Here is a 20,508-nt window from a genome sequence, read left to right on the forward strand (position 1 = left end):
TTGCCAGGTCAGAGCTGCAGGTGGGCAGTGAGCTTTGGCCGTACCCTTCTTTGTTCCCAGCGCTGAAGCTGACATGGTAGCGTGCTGCTCCTGCTTTTTACCCACAGAAAGATTGCTCTTCTTCCACGCATCGGAACAGTAAAAAACAGGTGAATGAGCCACATCCATGAAAAGGACTGCACTCTAATGGCAATGATGTGCTGAATTTGACATCTTTTTCTTTTCCTATGATCAGTGTCCACATCGCCTGAGTTAGTTGCCTTTTCCAGTAACAAAAAACTAATTTGCATTGATGTCCAAAGTTTGAAGATCTTCAACTGTGCACACGCCAAAATTCTTAGTAAAAACCTATGTTGTAAATGACTTTTAAAAAGTCCCATAGGGAATCAATGACATAATCAGGAAGAGACAGAAACCCTGACTCATTTGTTACTTTCCTGGTGTGCTGTTAGCTGATGGATACTTGCAGCCACGATAACCTGCTCCCTATCCTAACTGCCATGTGCTTCCTTCAGGGAGCTGCATATTTAGTCTCTTTCAACTCCACTTTAGTACACACAAAACATAATCAAATTCAACCTAATATCTGTCAGGAAGGAATAAAATGAAAATTACAGCTAGGTACTCAATTTACAATAATTTATGGCATTACTGCTGTGCTTACTATCTTCCAATGTGCGGTTCTAACTCTATGAAATTGAAAGCTTTGTTTGTTATTTTCCCCATTTTAGCTCCAGTAGGAATTAATGCATTGCCTGGAGGTAATGAGTTTTCAAATAGTTCAAGAATATTTATTTTTGTTAAATCCCACTCTGAAAAGGTAAAATGCATGCAGCAAACAGGTAGAAGTTTTAAAACTTCTTCCCAAAGTTCTTACCTTTCTTTAACCATAATTGAATGTTTCCTTGCTTTGGCATAACTGTGAGAAACGATCCATAAAATGTCTGTGTGTTCACCTTATTCACATCACTACCTGCACTGAAAATTACCTCTGGGGAGGAAGAGAGAAGGAGGGAAAGGAGTCGTAGCTCTCTTCAGCAGTAGGCACAGCATTGGTCTTGGTGTGGCTGTCACCATTGCAAGAAACTCATGCAGAGCTAATAAAAGGGAAAAACTCCTTTCCTCTTCTTTCCCAGGAAATCAGGGTCAAATCATGATAAAATATCCACTCTACAAAGTAAAGCTTTTATTTTATTTTTATTTTTATTTCATTTTATTTTATTTTTATTTCATTTTTTATTTAGTTTTTTTAATGTCAAATTGTGCCGATATGGTTGGCAGCTTAGCATCTTCCCCAGTACTCACTTCTGGGAAATACTTCTGTGCTTTCAGTGATGAACCGATGTGATGCAGCTCATGCTGTGCAGTATTGGGGGTGGTAGGTAAACTGCTGTCACTTTGGGAAGGTTACCTGGTATTTTCAGTTCAGCGTACAGCCAGGAGTTTCCATGGCTGTTATAGAACTGTCCTTACTTTTAATTCCTCCCTTTACAACTACAGAAGTTCTCTCCTGCTGCTTTTCTCATCTGTTCATATAGGTGGGGTTTGGTTTGGTTTATTTTGTTTTCTCAACAGCAGTGCTGCTGCACCTCACATACTAAAGTGAATTTATACTCCACCACCGAACAGGCAATTCTGGATGTAGTTCAAACTCTGAAATCTGAGTGTGTGGGAACAAAGAACTGAAGGTAATAGTCTGAGTGCTTGCTTGAGTCTCTTCAAGTGAACCAAACAACAAAGAGGTAAATTACTGAATCTATGTTAGCATGAAACCAACACTTATCATTACAGTTCATTACTGCCATAATTTTAATTCGTTCAAAGGACACACTGATTTATTTTGCTCTTCCTTATAAATCCAATGATGAATCCCTTTCCATTTTTGCCAAATTGAAGTTCTATTTGGTCATAATTCCTACTGATGAATTGGAGGACTAATTTCAGTAAAAAATGAAGATTGGGAAAGTGATGATGTAAAGCCCAGTATACATCTTAATATTGATGGCAATTGTTTTGTTATCAGTTATCATTATTCCTATGACATTAGGTCATTATAAACTTTCATGTGTCACTGTATTGAGAGAGAATCATGATTTATATGTGGGGTATTTGATAACTATAACAGCAGATGAATCCAATTTTAGTTACTTGTTTTATTAAATGAAATGCTCGAACTTAATGTAAGGAAAGGTTATTTTTTACTGAGAAGAAGCATCAAGCACTAACGGTTTGTTTATCACTCCTGTTAATGACATGATGTGTTCTGACAGGTCCTTTACAACTACTGTTTCACTCTAACTGGTATACCATTTTTTCTATGCTGTACTTTTAAAGGTGTAGGGAAGTGATAGCTAGGGTTATTCAAATGGACCATTTGATAGAAACTTTTTGTTGCCGTTTTTAAAGCTGTTTGGTCAAAATGGCCAGAAGATTCATAAAACAGCCTCCTTAAAGATCAGACAGACCCATTTAGCATATGAGAGTCCTCATCTAGTGATGACTGGTGTCACTGGTAGTAGATTTTGTTGTAGGTCTGTTGTAGCACTAGGAGTCCTAAACACAGGCTATTGACAACCCTTCGCTTTGTAAGAAAAAGCCATGAGCTCTTATTAGTAGTTTTTAATTAAGGAAGATCTATTTGTTTTCAAAAGTTCTCTGCTGGTAAGATGGAAGTTCTTCATTCCCAAACCTTTAAGAAAATGCTGATGGTTTTCTAGAAGTCTCTGCTACTTAATATTTAACACATTTCAGTCGTTGCCTTAGTGCCTGTGCACAGGAGAAGCTGATGTGGTCTGAAAGCCCAGGATTATTGCCAGCTGGGAATTATCAGCAGAGCAGTGCCCATGCTGCAGAGGAAGAAAATAAATGCAGAGGTTATTAATAGGTGAGAAGTTCTTTCCCTCTTCCCAGATTAGCAGTCAGTCAGCCTTAAAACATTTGCATAAGACATAGTGGTGAGGCCAAGGGTCCGGTGTGTCACCATGGAATATTGCTGTGCTTTGTAGCAGCTCGTGAGGAGGGACAGGCAATGGAGCATGAAGCCGCAGGAAAATCCTTTGCAAGCTCTCTAAGCAACTGGAGCTCTGAAGCAACAACATATTAGATCATATTAACAGTTGTAATTGCTTAGTAAATACTATAGGTACACTGAAGGGCATGCAAATAGTCTAGTTCTCCACAAAAAGCAAAGAGTGCTTGAGGTATACCTGAAAACCTGGTAATTCTCTGATGATAACTTCCAGAACACAGACAATGCTAGTGCCTAGGGTCTTTCTTTAATTGAGTTGAATTTCACTGCTATGTGAAAGATTTGACTTCTCCCACTGGGCCAGTAGTGATGGAGAGACCTCCTTATTTTTTCTCTCTGACAAAATCTTTTTTATTACTTCTGCTGTCATGAGATGTGATTCCAATCGTGCTGCTCTGATGAATATAGAGCCTCTGAAGATACAAAGCAAACCTTTTTCACATGAAGTGCCTTCTCTCTCCTTTTCTTACTCGTCGGTCCTGTTTGTGCCTTGTCCCTCTCGATTCTGGGCAGAGCAGGAGAGGTCTACGGGCTGCTGTAAGCATTCAGCCACAGCTCAGGACACGCCTGCTTTGGGATCTGCCAGGATGTAAATGTGCTGTACGTTGGCATTGCTGGTGGGCACAGCAGCAGTGATGCTCAGGGATATACATCTTCCTGATCTTGGCAGTGCCTCCCTTCAGAAAGCCTGGATCTCAAACCATCCAGCTTTGTGCGGGTCTGACAGGCAGGAAGGCGGGGGAGAAGGACTGCAATCCCAAGCCCACCAGCGAGCAATTATTGTCCAGAGAGAGGAGCTTAAAACCCAAGGTGAAAAAACATTGCAGTGCTGTAGTACGTGACTAATAAAGGAGACAAACATTGTCAAACACCCACAGTACACTTATAGGCTTTAAGTTTCGTAAAGTGGATTAGAGACATTTGTATTCATTAAGGAGATGAAAACCTTTTCTCTGCAGCTCAAGTATTTTATTTAAAAAGTTTGAATTTTATGGGTGGTAAAAGAACCATAAACAGAGCAATGAAATGGTCGGAGAAAAAATGGCAATTGTGTAAACTGCTTTTAAAAGAGCCAGAGCATTTCTTCTTCTTAAATCCCCATTTAATGGATTAATGTATTATTTAAAAAGATAGATGATATACATGATAGGAAAAAGCCCTGGGACCGGGATCTCTTTCTTGTCTTTCTCTCCTACTTATTATAATTTGTTTCTCAGTAGCAGTTAGAGGCACTAACTGAAACTGAGGCTTCTGTGAGCACTGCAGAGATGCAGTCCCAGCCTGCAGCAGGGCCACGCTGAGTGAAGTTTGGGTGAGGGTGGGAGAAAGGGAAATAGGGCCTCCGGTTTAAAAACAGCCATGACAGTCACAGGCACTACTGATGGGAGGTTGCAGAGCTTGAAGCAACCCCTTTGTCTGCATGGCCTGGTATGGGTGGTGCTACCAGAACACCCTCCTTGTCATCTTATTTACTTCCTCTCCAGGTCATGCCTTCTCTCTCCTCTCCACTTTCCCCTCCCAGTATCCCTCTCCTGCTCTGTGATTTCTCTATCCTTGGCTCTCCTTCCCTCCTCTCCCAACAGCTCCCTGCCTGTAGCACTCGACTTCCTTCCTTTCCCCTTCGGAAGCTGTCAGGCTTTTTCCATTCCACTGTCTTCTCACCATCCACCCACTCCTGTGGCATCACTTTCGTATTATTTGGCAGGTTTGAAAAAGGGTGTATAAAATAAATGACATTTATAACCTGAACATATGAGTAGTTTGCTAAAGATCTTAATTACTTGACAGAAATAAGCTAATCAAGAAGGTTCAGTAAGAATTAATTGTGTTGGGGAAGCCTGGGATATTTTTTCATTTTTTTCTGCACCTGATTGGGCCTTCCAAATGAGCTGGCAGGTGTCTTTTTAGCAGGCACAGGAAATTGAAGTTTAAAATAGATTGGCTGTAGAAACAGGGTACTTTTTTTTTTTCTTTTTGTGAGAGCAAAAGAGGAATTTAAGTATAGTCAAGTTACCGTTCTGAGAAGCATTTATTGGAAAAGTTGTAGAAATTCCTCTTAACGCTTGCAGGAGCAGAGTTAGGACTTGCACTACTTTTTTAAGGGTGCACCGATGGCTTATGGCATACCAAGATATCTTTCACTGTGAATCAAGTCTCCAAGCAACTGCCCTGCTTGAAACTACCTTGGGGGAGCACAGTTCAGGTAAGGTGCAGATCTGAAATGACATTTTGGGCCTTCACTTGACCCACGATCTCTGAAGGTGCAGATCTGACAACCCCGACAAAGGTAGTTCTGTCTGTCCCCGCCAGCCCTTCTCTGTACAGGATTTCATCCTCATTTCAGTGGTAAGCTGTTTCCTCTCACATGTGTTTAAACAAAGAGATAGAAGGCAGGATATTTTGCTAAAAAGTAGATGAAAGCGAGGATATTTTGTGGCTGTCCATGAAAAGCAATTTTAAATGTATAACAGAAAAGTACTGATCACATAGAAAGAGAAGATGTCCAAGAGGTTTCTGGTGTGTGTTCCAGCTCCACAGCACAGGCTCCCTCTGAACACATCACAGAATCTTTTAATCCCTGGGTTAACCGTCCTTAAACCTGGGACTGAAACATTTTCTTTTCCATTGTGTGCCTTGTGTACTTAAGATGTAAACTTGCTGGTAAACAGTCTGGCTCTTGTCAGTCCCTCATCTTCTACCTTACTTCTGCAATGAAATGGGGAAATTTATGAGAATAAGGAAAGTCATACCCTCTCAGTGCTGTTCTTTCTTTCCTCTACCTGTAATTTCCAGGATAAAATGCTCTCCAGACTTCATTCTGACTGCTGTGCATTTGAAGTAAAAGCACAGATTCTGACAGCTCTCTCCAGCAAGGAGGGAAGACTCAGGGCCAAATCCACCCTGAAGCTAAAACAGGGATATGCCCGTTGTTCATCCTGCTGCTTTTGCAAAGTAGGTTTCTTTTTGCAGTTCTCTGTGATTATTCCCAGGGATCTTCTATTGCAGGTCACAAACATATGCCAGCTCAATGGTCCTTCAGTTTATTTTTCTCTTCCTGCAAGGTAACCATTCATCCATGGAGTAATTTCTTTAAATGAGGCATTTTAATCCAAATTGCCAGTTAATACCTGCAGGGCCAGCTTCCCTCCTGATCAGCTCTGGAAATTAAGGGAAGCTTTGAATGGTGTCATAAAGTTTTGCTTGCAGAAATTCTGAAGGACTTCTGAAACAGAAAAAAATTGGAAGGGCAAGCTCTGAAGCTTCAGACAAAATGCAAAACTGGGGGGGAGAGGGAGGGGCAGGCGTAAAGCAAAAGATTTTTAGAATCAAAATACCAGATTCGCTTTGTGTTCAAGCCTCTTGGTTTGGTTTCTGAAAGATACTGTGAGTAAAAACTTGTTCATTAACTTAGAATCAGCGTCCTGCTTTCTTGTGCCTTTTTCTCTAAAACTGATTTTTTTTTCTGATTGTTGTCCATGTTACAGCAAAGCCAAATGATCATCCCAGTTCTTCTAATTTATGTGTTTATGTAAAAGTAGCTACTGTAGTTTCTAGTCAAACTTGAAAGGACTAGGGCAAGGATCTGTAAAATTTTGTCTGGGTAAGGTCCACTCGAGTGTCTTTGCTCTGAAAACCTAAGCCAGAGGTTCAAGCACCACCTGCACAGTCTCTCTTATCAGACCAGACGTGGAATTTGATAGAGAGCTTCCCTCTGTGTAATTAAGTTCTTTTGACTTGTTTGAAAATAGTAACGGATCCCAAGAGCACAAAAAAAAAAAAATCTTATAAGTCTTTTATGATATCTGCCGGAGCTGAATCAATAGGATGACTGTTGCATCCTCTTCGAAAATTAGGGGGGAAAAAAAGGCATCCAGTAGAACACAGTGTAATGACTCTTCTAAATGGTGGTGGTTGTCCCAGTACAATGTTGAACTAGAAGGAAAACACGAGCCAAGATCAAACAAACAAACTAGCTCACTCCATGTCCTGGTGCTCTGTTGGGTCTCATGGCTTCTGTAACCTGTGAGGAGAAAAGAGAGCTCCTGAGCTTTACTGGAATTGGGCAGCAGATGTGCTTTAGCGGTCAGCTAGATCAAGGAATTAGTTCTGAGTAGACATAAACAAGAAAAACACGGCATGTAAGTAAAAAGGCTGTAAGTTACCAGCTAGCGTTGTGCAGTTAAAAATGTCAGTAATTGTCCTTGTTCTCTAGCCAGTCATTCATGGCTCATTCCTTTTAGCGTTGTTACGAAAGGAAAGTTGTGACTACCTGTTGATAACCTCTGCACAGTCTAAGGACTTTGCACACTGTTACGTATGGGGTGGGGAGTTAAGCCTGTTTACGTTTTCTTATGTATAAGCACAAACCATGCCAAAATGCCATTGAATTTATTGGGTTCCACCTTTAAGCAATCTGTCCATAATTGCAATGGAAAATGTTCAGAGCAATTTGCCAGGCATCTATCTGGAACAGTAAGTATGTTGAATAAAATATGATCGTTGTGCTCTGAGCACCGGTAATAATAATAAGAGAGCTGAGCATTCTTGCTTTTCAAGTAAAATATAATTGTTTCTGGAATACGTGTGTTTGAAAGAAACCTCTGAGTGCTTTAACTGATTATAATTTATTATTATATTTTGACCTTGGAATAATGCAATTACATAAATAATGCAACTACGGAGAAGGGATGGGTTAAAGGGAGATTATAATTACATTCAAAATTGAAAAATCTTATCATATGCTTTCTGTCATCCCAATTAATTTAGCTATGGTTGTATAAATACAGCCTTCTAAAAGGCCATTTAGCTCAGGATGGATAATAGGTTATTGCAGTTTTGCTTAGAGTTTGGCACAATATGTAAGTGCTGCTCCCCCCCCCCCCCCAAAAAAAAAAAAGTAAAAATCACAGAAATTTAAGCAGGTTCTGGTTTTGATTCACTCTTTTACCCCTTTACAAACATAAATTCGGTCACAGTATCTGTTCAGATGTCTGAGACTGACCACTGTGATACATACGATTCATTTAGTCCAAACTAAAATTTACCATCCCCCTTGTGGGTATCTTATCCTTCAGCTCTCTTAATCTTCCCCTTTTAAGCCTTCCTTACTACCTTATTTTACTGTGAAAAATACTAGTGCCCTGCCTCCCATTTAAACCATAATTAGACATTATTTTGTATTGGACATTTCTAAGAACTGCAGGTATTTCTTCTTTAAGATATGGCCTACTGAGTGCATCCTAACAAATAAAATGCTTCTTTTCTGAGCTCTTGCTCACTCTCTTTATGTCTTTGATTGCTACAACACTGTTTTCTTTGTTCTCAACAAGTATAATCATTCCCCAAACTGCTGCTGAAAAGGTTTTTTGTCTAATCCATTACTTTTCTGGGTCAGATTCCTCTCTGCATCCTGGCTGCATCTTCCCTATCCCATTATTTGTATGTGGCTTTTAGAGACTCTCTGCACCCATCTGGTGCTTAGGGTCCAGTTCCTGTTTCAGAGTAACCTAAAGTAGCCCAGTCCGCACGTTAGATGTGCGAACACGTATGTTCATTGCCTCCTGCCCTCAGCAGGCCTTGGGAGGAAGACCTCATAAGCTTCCACGGATTTACCTCACTATTTGCCTTCATGTGCCCCTTCCAGTGTGGTGACCCTCTGTATACTGGAAGTGGGAAGATAGAGTTTCGCCTGGGAGCGAGCTGCACACTTAGCTCAGGAGGAGGCATGTGCACAGGCAGCTCCCATGGTGCAGTTAATGTGCTGTGACTCTCCCCGCCAGCTTTCCTCACGGTAACTTGTTCCTGTAGCTACACCATCAAACCTCACCTGTCAGCCCCACGTTTGCTCTGAGCTGGGCTCATTTCTCTGGTTTGCCCTCAGTTCACGCACTGCAGTGGAATATTTAAACTGAAAGGAGCTTTCTGTGTAGTTAATTATTTCACCATAATGTTTCTATTCATTTTTTATCATAAAACTTTTTCCTTCAAATAAAGCCTTAAAGGAAAAGGGGACGAAGTAAAATCAAATGTTTTCAATTGCTGAAGCAAGAAATCTGCAGTGAAGCTTCTGCTTAACAAAATGGAGAATTAGAAAGCATGTTTTATTCTATCATAAATTAAAATTAAGGGAATGAGGGCCTCATTTGCTTAAAGATTGTCTATTAGTATTCACCTGGTGGCAAGCAGCCTTAATCTCACACCATTAATGAAAATAGAAGCTCATTAAATAGTAATTCTTTTTAATAGCGACAGAAGCCTGGGTCTGAGCAGCACTGCTTTAAGTTCTCGTGTAAATTGTGCATGATGATCACCAATAACAGAATTTCTTGTACCTCTCCCCACTCCAAATAGCTTTCATTCCTTGTGTAATCACTCACGAATGCCAGACAGGGAAAGAGCCTTGCAGATGGAGGAAAGAGGTTTTACCACAAGAGTTCTGATGTTAGAAAATAGCAAAGAAGCTGTTGGATTCAAAGCAGGTGAAATAAGCAACAGCGCCTACTGCTTTCCCTTTTTGAATCAGATCCCCACCACCTTTGTGAACAGGTTGTTCAGGGTGTTCAGAGACCCCCAGGAGCCTTGGTGCTAGAGAGTGTTCCTTGCTTCTGGATGGGATTGCAAGGGGCTTCTTGAATTTCTCTGCTTGGCAGCCGCTGCTACACCTCTTGTCATCAGACAAAGCAAGTCCCATCCTAATGATTCTCCCCCTCTAGCCATTGCTGTGCCCTCTCTTCCTCCAGATGACTAAGTCATTAACTCTGCCTTAGAAACAAGCATAAGCTAGTTATCAGCACTACATGACTATTCTTATGTTAAAGACCTAACGTGATGGATAGCACGCTCTTATGCTCATTTCAAATCCACAGCTGAAATTTCCATTTAATTTGAAATGCTAAAAAACGTTCTTTGCTCTCTCATTACAGTTCTCATCTGTTCCACTGCTTTGCATGGTACCAAGCACTGTCTTCATTTCATGCCTGCCCTCGGCTGAGCTGCTCATGTCTCTTCTGATGAGCAACTTCAGGCCATGTGGCCTTATTCCTCACTTAACACAATTCTATTCTCCCTCCTGCACTATTTCTTCTGTTGGGCCAGGTATTGTTTCAGATGTGCATGTGGGATGGTTGCTTACTGCTACACCCTAGCCACAGTTAATTCAATTACTGCCAGATTTTCTGGGCCTCTTGACATTGCTATATATAGTTCCTTAGTAATAATATTATCAATTATTTAAATTTTAATTAGTGCTTGAATTAATTACATGATCCTTTACTTCAGGGGGAAAGAGATCTCAGTTTCTGCAATTACATGACCATGGTTTGTCCTCAGAGGCCTATGTTGTATTCTAGCATCATCGCTAATACTCATACAACTGCCGTCACCCTATGGGTGTGTATCAGTGGGTGCTCGCTGTCTGAGGACATGCCTTCTCTAAGACATGAGTAGAGGTTTACATCACTCGACTGTCCTACAGTGGGTGGGAGCAGACAGACTGCTAAGCTCTGTTAAGATGCTTTTGTCTTCCCTGCTAACACACATGGTGCTGGGATCCCTGCAGCAGGTCCGGTGGATGTTTCTGCTACAATAAGCATTGCTGCCCTCCAATTCCTTCCACACGCCCACCTGCTCAAGGCACAGGGCAGCAGGACTGCGGGAAGGTCCTGGGGGTTATGTGCTACTCACTTAGGTAGGATCCTTAGAAAGATCTTTTCATGGCAAAAAACTGGGATCAGAGCTCACCAGACTGAGCAGGAGCTGAGCTCTGGGCTGCAGTGCCTGAAGAGGCAACTGTCTAATAGAAAACCTGGCTGGGTAAGGTTTGTGAGCAGATGAGAGGAAGGCTAGCATGACAGACCAGTAATGACCCTAGTTAGCTCTTCTGTGCTTCACTCCCTGTTGCAGATTGCAAATAGCTTTTTACAGTTAAGATCTGCATCAGTATTCGTACTTCTGCTGTGTTATTAGCTATTGCAGTTGCTTTGGGTGACAAAATCCTCTTCTGTGTTTAGCACTCAGTGTTACAAGAGGTAGATTAGTACCCTGTCATGTACAGCAGAAAATGCTGTGGTCAAATACAGTGTATACATTCTCACCAAGTGTGCTATTAATGTTCCTGCACTGTATAAAAACTGAGTTTGTTACAGCATCTGTGCTGTGGGCAGTTCTTTCTGGGACTGTATCAAGCCCATTTTTTTCTTCGGTGGAGGGTATTCCAGCAATCAGGGGATTTGGGGTCAAAATGGGGCATAAGGAAAATTTTTTATTTCTTCCTTTCTCTCTGCCACCATGTTCTTTAGTAACTCCAAGGGTTTTGATGATCACTTTTTTCTTCTGTGTGCTGCTTTGCAATTTGAAAATGGAGTCTGCCTGTAGATAAAGCAGCAGGGAGAATTAATGTTGCTTCATATTTTCTCTGCATGAAGCATGGAGAGTAAAATGTTAGTTACAGAGGGCTAAACCCTGCTGGAAGAAAGGATTTCATCCCTTCAGTCCCAAGCAGCAGAGCAATTCATTCTGCCCTGGTTGTCCCCCTGCCAACAATGTAGTATTTCACTGCAGAAAGCACCTGTAAGTACTTAAGACTGAGAGCACCATTTCAGTGTAACTGAATTAAGGTTACAAATTAAAAATCATTTAAATCAAGGCTACTCTGTTGTTTTGGGGAATGATATGAAGGGTGTATTTAAAGGAACAATGGTAAAGGAGCTGTAGCTCTTCCTTCCTGTTCTGTTATTGCCATTTCTTTCACACACACACCCACACTTCATCTCTGCCCAGCCACATGGTACAGTAGCAGCTTTCATGGGCAGCCTCTTGTCCACGTGGCCAATGTGTCCACTGCAGGCCACTGATCAAGGTGATTCTCACAACCTCTCTGTATCCAGTCTCTGAGATGCAATGTAAGGGCACATCTCACCCATGGAGCTGTACGGTTCCATTACCCAGCTACTAAGACTATTCATAAAAGAGTAAAAGCTAATTCTCTAATTGTGGTGATAGTCAGGAGGTGTTTTTCCTTGAAGCCACAACCAAATTCTTCTCACTTCAAAAAGACATGTAATTTTTATAGCTAACTAAAAATAGTGAAACACAAAAGCAAGCACAGACAAATGCAGGGAACGATGTCATCAGTTGGACTATTTTCTGACACAGTACTACATTGAAAGGAATGAAATGCATCTAGGATGTAGATGATTTTTTTTTTTTTGTCTATACAGTAACTAAAACCAAGCAAAAATTGTGATTTGGGCCAAAGGGTTTTAAGGGGAAATGGAAACATTCCATGGAAGGACATGCTTTTCAGTACAATAAAATAAATAATATAACTAAAATCCCATCTTTCTACTGAGAGTGGTTCCCGTAAAAGATGGTGGACAAATCCTGTTTCAGCTGTCCAAAGCCAGTGACGGTCATAATCATAAAAGGAATGAGAACATGAGGGAATAATGACAGCATCATAAAACTCTTTTTGGAGAGATTTTCTTGTCTGCTAAAAACCTACATCTCCTGATTCTGCTTTGACTTGAGGTCAATGGCTGAATTCCTACTAATTTGGATGGGAACCACAGTCTACCTGGTTTGTGTTAAAAATATAACCTTAATACAATTGTAGTTGTTACTCCCTTTCTTGTGTGGATGTTGTTGTAACCAATAAAAGTCCTTTCTTTGTGAGATTCAAACAAAATATCAAGCGGTGTCCTACCAGTTTGGGTGTCACTCCTTAGCACTTGCATAGATTTGACTGCACTGAGTGCTTCAGAGGAGCTGCAGCACTCTCTATCTTAGCCTGCCTGCAGTAAGGCATGTTGTTTCATAACTGATTTTGTAGGCTTGTATTTTGCAGGCATGTCGTGAGATCTTTCATGTGGTCATGGTTTACATTATTTCCGCAGAAATATGTGATACGCTGTGATCCACAATGCAGTGTGCTCATCTATTAAATATTGCATGAACACCAAAGCCATAGGGAACATAAAATATTGAATCTGAACAAACGGAAAGCTCAAAATAGGGAAATGCAGGGCTTTTTACCTGTAGCTTGCCAGTTCAAAAACCAGCTCATATGAGCGCCAGCACAACAGTGGATGGATGTAACTTTGTAGGAGTCCATTGGCTGAAATGAATTACATCACCCAACTAGTTGTATCATACAAGCCACGGTTCTTTGTGGCACTGTTAAGATGGATCATTGTTTCTGTAGAACAGACAGGGTTTAAAAAGACTCAGAGACCATGGGTTTTCCAGACATGTCTAGGACTGGGGTAGAGTTTGAAGACTTGAGTATCGCACAGAAGTTTTCATTCTCCCTGCAGAATGAAGCAGCTTTCCTCCTTCAGGAAGACTGTGCTGGCACATCTTACAAGGGGTGTGAGACAGTGGCGTGGCTGTGCTGCCCACCCTGAACACCTTTCTTTATGGCTGCCTGATCTTCTCTCAGCACAGTGCACGCCACCTTGGGCTCTCTACTCACTGCCTCCTGCTGTGGAAGCCTCTTCCTGACTCGTTTTCACTCCTGGCTCCTCTTTACTGTTCTCCCACCATTTTCCTTTAGTTTTGGGGGCTGTTCCTGCCTGCAAAGGAGCTGTCTGTTTAGCTCAGGAGATGTAAAGCTGACATTCATATGACCTTGACTTGAGAGGCCCATACTGAGAACTTATCCATAATGACTGCCCTTTGCATCTCTTGCCTGGGCTTGTTGTTCTTCGTTCATTGCTTTCTTCGCCTGTGAATTACTCATATCTGCTGCACAAAAGCACAGGTTCTTCTCTCACTGTTGTCATCTTTACTGACTTTATCAGAGGGCCTCTTGGATGGTTTGATATGAACATACCCTTACCTATATGTGTATCTGCTTTCAAGAACACATCTGTTTTATTACAGTTCTTCTGTAGATGCCATTTTGTAACAAACAATGCTTTCATTCCTCCAAATCTCAACTACAGTAACAAATATAGCTGTCATATTTTTATTATGGCTTCATAAAGCCTGTCCTTTAGGCTGTAATGGAGAGGTTAGAGTACTGATATCTAATACAATAAACTGCTGTGATGAAAAATCTTGAATGTATGAGTTTTGGAAAGTGACAAAATCTGTGTTAATTTATCTCCTACTTGATAATGAGGAAGCTGAAGACACAGCCAACACTACAGTTGCTGCTTTTAAGGTTGTAGTGTGGCAGAAATACATAGGATTTAATGCTCCTAAGACACAAATTCTAAAAAAAAAAAAAAAAAAAAGTATAATTGTTCCTCCTTGTGTATAATCGAGCGGGAGAGCTGTTGATCCATGGGCAAGAGAGCGAGATCGGAACAAAAATGGTATCCAGTGGGGGTCAGAGGATACTTTGTGGCTCCTGGACTGCAGTTGTCACAGGTGTTGTGTATATATACAGATACGAGGGTGAGGGAGATCTGAGTGTCCATACACAGCTGATGAAGGGCACCACACTAATCTCTCCCCCTTTTTTGTGTGACTCCACATCTTGCAAACCTAGGGGAAGCAATTGCACATCAAAAAGCCAGGAAGGAAAAGAAAAACACCTTAGAGATAGGTCACACACGGATTTTGCCAGCCCAGCAAAATGCATTTTGTAAGGATCTAAAAATCATCATCAAAACAGCTGGCTTATTTACTCTGCCAGGTTCATGAGCAAGAGAGGCTATTCCAAGGGATGGCTGTAAAACTGCTTTTTTAGAAACCACAAAACTGCTACACCTGTGGTTTGCGTCTATTTTGTGGCTAAAAGTCACATTTGTTTAATGACTGGGGGGAGAGCCGGGGGACATAATGGCAAAAACAGATTTGATTTCTCTCTTTTTAGCTGAGCCTGGACAGGCAGAAATGGGCACCTCTGCTGTTCATCGTAGAGCAGATAGGCAGAGGCACAGAGCACTTTGGCATCTAGTACATCCGCTGCTTGCCTAAATTTACAAGCAAATGAAATTTGTAAGAGCACTACAAGGAATTCTGAGTGGATCCCATTCCTCTGCTGTAAGGTTGTTATGCGGCACAAAATCAGGCAGCCTCAGCTAGCAGCTGATGTCGCCAGCACACATGAGCCCTAAATACTGCACAGGCTGGAGGAAATTCCCCCATTATTCTCCAGCTTGTCTGCAGGGGTAAAACACCAGCAGCGAAAAGGTAATAAAACTTGGAGACCAGAATGCAGCTTGTGGCTGCAGCCTGTAAGCCCCCACAGTGTGGGAGGCCGCGTCCCGTACGCATGCTGGGCCGCTGGGCCCACCTCAGCGCTCCCCGGGAGAGCAGGGCTTTTTGGTGGTGCCTGGCTTTAGGCAGGGTGAGGAGGAGACTGCACATGCCGTGTGGATGGTGTACAGTATGGTGTTGAAGAGAGCTGGCAAAAAGGAGAGTCTCTAGAGAGATGAACAAAGGGAAGGGCATTCCTCACTGAATGGGTGCCCCCTTTGGCCGTGAACTCTCTGTGAGGTGTAGTCTGACCGCGTGGAGGTCAGTGCAGCACCAGCCGTAGAAATGACTAATTTTGGCCAGTAATTTACACCTATTGTCACACCACTGCTTCCTTCAAAACTAGCGGCCTTGTGTTTGTGACATTGGTGCTGCAGTGCTGTGGAGAGGCAGCAGGTGCCTAGGCCCTCACATCAGTGCTGGGTGGAGGAGGAATTAGGCTGTGTCCTAACGTGGGCCTTGTTTTAATTATAGATGCCCATCTGCCCTGAACCAAGAAGGTCAGAGGCACTCTGGGAAGGCTGGCGTTCCTTCAGGGCCTCACCTGGCAGAACATGGTGTATGTGTGAAGGACTGAAGCTGTTGCAAGCAGCGGGGCTGATATCAGCCTCTCCCCTGCCTTGGGGAGTGCCTTCATCCTGAGCTACCCCTCTGGAAGAGCCCAGCACAGAGCAAACGTCCTCACTGCATGTCTGCTGGAAGATCCAGGGTTGTTTTGGTGCTACGGAAGGCATGAAAGCAGGTATGTGGTTGCATGACTGCGTGATGTTGCCACCAGCTCTTCAGCGACACTGGGTAAGTAGCGGTCTTTCTGTCACAGTGGCCGTGTAGCCTAGCAGCTCCCTGCACATGTGGGCTGGGTTGAAGTGAGATAGAAATTTCAGGGTTTCAACAAAAAGAAATACTTTGTGTCAGGTCGAAGTGATTTTTTTTTGTTGTTTTGATTTTAATTTTGCATTCTATTCAGATTGTTTAACCAGTTGGGGGATTGTCTGGTGGTTTTTTTTTTCATCTTTTTGAAATAGATCAACTTTAAAATGGAAAATAACACGCAAAATCTTTTTTTTTCCAAGAAAAATGATTTTTATATGTATTAAGATTGTATTAAGAGAAACTCTTTTTTTCCCTGCCTTCAGTCATGTAGACAATTCACTTAACTACATATGAACATAAAGGTAGTCTATGTTTGTCTCCTATGTCCTAAAAACTTCTTAGAGTAAATCTTGCTGTTTGTTTTGGTGGCAAAAATTGTCTAGCTCTTCCCTTCAGTCATGTTTTCTTTATTTACTGACTTGTGCTCTGGGAGTGTTCAAGTTCACTTGAGGCTACCTATACCTGTGAAATTCAGTGTGTGTCTGTCTGAATAATAGATGTTCTTTCAAAAAAACATCAAGAAAGGTTTTCAAACCTTTTCCACAAAAAAAAAAAAAATAGTTTCAGTATTTTTTTCATTGAAACAAAAATCCAAACTTCATTCAGAATGAAACATAGTATTTCTTTATATGGCGTGCTTTTAATGCTCTTTTGTTTTATTTTAAATAAGGTTAACGCAATTTTGAAAAAGTTAAAATCACAAAACAACTGGTTTTCATTTTGCAAACACACTTGAGTGCATTCGCCACATTTGCTGATGGTGTTGAAAGCATTTCTTTCACCAATGACACATTCAGAGGAACTATTTTATTAAGCCTTGCATCTTAAAACCTTTTATACTTTGTATGTGATATTTCCTAGCATATTGAGCCACAGATCATGAACTCCTTTGGGCAGCAATTAATTTCATCTTGTGCCTGGTACAAGTTGGTCATTCATGTTAAATGGGAAGCAAACCAATAAATGCTTTGATCAGTTTTTCCGGAACATGCTTACAACCACCTGAAAGCGGTTCATCAAAATTATTTCTCTGACAATATCTTAATCTCTCCTTCCAAATTTCCTTAGCAATATTACAGTCAATAATTCCATCTATGCACCCAAGCAAGGCTTTTAAAATTTTTTTTTGGATCTTATATTTTCATGACTGAACATTCTCCTGACAAAATTTAAGAACAGAAAATGGTAGGATTTCTAAGGTATTTAGGTTTGATTTCTCCTCTTGCTTACGGAGAGGAGTCTTTGTCAGGGGATGTAGTGGTAGGACAAGGGCTAATGGCTTAAAACTAAAAGAGAGTAGGAAGAAATTCTTTACTCAGAGGGTGGTGAGGCACTGGCTGCCGAGAGCAGCTGTGGATGCCTCATCCCTGGAAGCGTTCGAGGCCAGGCTGGATGGGGCTTTGGGCAACCTCGTCTGGCAGGAGGTGTCCCTGCCCATGGGAAGGGGTTGGAATTAGATGATCCTTTATGGTCCCTTCCATCTCAAACTCTTCTATGATTATTTATGGAGATGCTTATGAATGTTTCTCACAAAACCACTAACAAAATTATACTGTTTTGACTACCAGAAGATGTTGAGGTGAAAATTCTGTTCTCATCCAAAATTTTCAGCTTTATGTTAGGAAAAAAAAAAAAAATTGAAGGGAATAGCTGCTCTAATGCTTTCATTTCAGAAGTACTACTTCTCTACTGTGTTGGTCTGTAATAGGGTGCCTGCACACTGAAGGTGCAGAAGATTTAATGATACATAGAAGCTGAGGTGGGATGATAAGGACAGAAAGATTGATAACAATTGTTGCTACTCTGAATTGTTGTACTTAACAGACTTTATTTTTTGAACAATGGATGTCAGGCAAATAATAAGAGTGACATGATATCCAAACAATTTCCCTGTACTGGCCAGATAAGCTAGAAATTCTGGTAATTCAAGCTATGGGTTTTTTTTTAATTGACTTTTCATGAATAAAAAAGCAATTAGAAAAGGGAGAAGAGAACTTGGTAACAATAATGGCTGTTAGGACTTCAAAGAACTGCCACACTTTTCAACTTTAAAGGAAGTAATGTCTTGCAACAAAAAGAAGAAAATGAGGGAATGTAATGCTTGTTCTGCTTTAATGATGTGTTGTAGTTCCTGAGCTGTTTTAATAATCATATCATGCTTACCATTTAGCGTTAGGCTGAGCTGTGAATGTTAACAGTGGTTCGGCTCTCCTGGAATGTCAGTCACTGTGGTGTATTTCATGCAGTCTGGGGACTTGCACTCCATTTGTGTAAATGGGAAAATATCCCTTTCTCGGAAGCAAGAGATGAAGGAATGGGTGGTGAGGCCTGCTCAGCTCTGATTAGATAAGGCTTTCAGAGCACCTGTGAAAATCCAGCATAGTTTTAGTGTCAAGTATGTTCTGCAATGGTCTGACAGCAGAGCACTGGACAAAGCTGCTATAGACTGTCAGTTTCCAGTATATCCCTACATAAACATCCTCAGATAACTAGAGTAAGTTTTGTTCCTGTCGTTTGTCTACCGCTTACATGAAGACTGAACTACAGCAAAGTAGTGAGAGAACCACCAGCCAGGAAAAAACACTCCTCTAACAGCTGACTGCTGGGGAGGAGGAGCAGCAGCAGTGGCTGTAAGGAAAAAAATAAAAAGATGCCTGGAGAAGGAGAAACTGAATGTAGGGTGTTCTGGGGGGGTGGGGGGAGAAGAGGGTCTCACTGTACCTTCCACCTCACGTGACTGACGTGCTGAAAGGGTGACTTCTTTTAGATGTGTATGTGCCTACAACAGCAGCCAGTTCATGGCATGCTTTGCTTAACTGCAGCTGACTTCAGCGACCAAAGGGCTCTTAAAGTTGTGGTTTTGTGTGCAGCTGGAAAGGTTTGTCTTGACAGGGGACAGCAGGTTGACACCTACCTGAAAATGTCCAAGCCGGTGATTCCAGTTACAGAAACACCAAGCAAGGGTAGCATGTGTGGTCTTGCTCACTGACAGCCTCCTTTTGTGCACTCTCATCGGCTCACATCCACAGCCTGCCTGACGCTGGCAATAAATAATACCAGCTTAGCCTGGGATATTTTCAGCTATGTACATTTAGGTACATCCCTTCTTTTCTGACTATAATTGTGGGGGTAAATGGGTTACAGTGTGAATCAGACATATTGTGGATTGTTCCTCCTTATACTTAAAATACAACAGGAAGGTTTTTTTTATTTCTTTTGGTGTTGCTAATATTGAAGTAACGTAGATATTTTTACACATGCACTGGAGAGCTATTTTTTTTTTTTTTTACTTCCAAAAACTTGTCAAAAGTTGCTTGCTGTGACTCTCTTTTCTTTTCCATTTCTAAATTTATTTGGCGCTCATGAAAGCTGTCGGATGAATAGTGTTGCATATCAGATCACAACCCAAGCAGCACGTAGGCTTTCTGCATCTTGCGTGTGTTTTTTGCACTGTATTTCTGAGAGAAGGGGAATTATTCACAATGAATCATTTATCTGACAAATTTTGCCTTTTCTGTTGGTCCGGAAATTGCCCAAGCAATTTTGAAGCTCTTGTAAGCTAAAGCAAGCTATTTTTTTAAGCTATCCACTGAATGAGATCTGTGAATAGCACTTTGTCTGAAGATTGTACTTGATAGTCAAGACCTGAGATTACAGTTTAAATAGTTGAACTCTAATAGGTTAGACTTAAAATGATCTAAAAAAATGGCACACTTATTTGGACTTTTAAAAATTCATGCTTATAGTACTAAAAATGCATAAATGTGTCTGAAGCAGAACCTGAGAAACTAAGACAATGCTGCTGCTTTAGCATTTCACTCTGAATAATGCAAAACCAATCTGACCGTTTTGTTCTTAAAGGTGAACTGCAGTGTTTTAGGGGGCTGGGTTTTTGCTGGGGTATCTGCACCTTTTGGTCTGTTCAGGTACTGCTGCTCAGAAAAGGACCACTCCATCCATTTGCCATGAGAGCCATTGGCGACCTCACCAGTGAGGCAATGGAGGTAGTGCCAGGCTTCTGCACAGCCGAGGAAGGTTCGGGGAGACATTCCTCAGGCCTTCCCTGCACAGCGTGGTTTATGGCCTTGGACACAACCAAGCAGGACCACGGTTCCTTTTGGACCGATCATCTGATGGCAGTGACTCAGAGAAAGCTGTGCTGTGGTGTGCCTGTAAGTCACCCCTCCTGCCTGGCCGGGCAGACAGGAGACGGCACCTAGGGGAGGCACAAGTATTTGGCAAGTGCTAAACAGTGCAACTGGTGTCGCCTCTATATTACACTTTCTAATTACAAATCTCCTTAAGCCCTTATAGCTTTATGTCTTCAAAGTGCTGTGTGAATAACTAATTAAATGAATTAATCATTAATCCACCTGGCATAAAGAACAAATGTTCCTTTG

The 20,508-nt window shown here is 41.5% G+C and overlaps 1 protein-coding gene across 10 annotated transcripts in view; it reads left to right on the forward strand.

The window, feature by feature from the left end:
• The window catches only part of LOC310902950 (uncharacterized protein), a 327,410-nt gene that overhangs the window by 235,817 nt on the left and 71,085 nt on the right, over positions 1-20,508 (forward strand). For 8 of the 10 annotated variants that reach the window (XR_014587148.1, XR_014587149.1, XR_014587150.1 and 5 more), the window contains one exon: positions 15,710-15,977. The exons of 1 other annotated variant lie outside the window; for it this stretch is intronic. The gene's annotated coding sequence lies outside the window, so the exon portion shown is untranslated. Of the gene's footprint in view, positions 1-4,816; positions 5,232-15,709; positions 15,978-20,508 lie in introns of those variants that run through there. One more of the 10 variants, XR_014587157.1, reaches the window with a different exon arrangement.

The sequence above is a fragment of the Anser anser genome, assembly GCF_964211835.1.
Source record: "Anser anser genome assembly, chromosome: 7".
NCBI lineage: Eukaryota > Metazoa > Chordata > Aves > Anseriformes > Anatidae > Anser > Anser anser.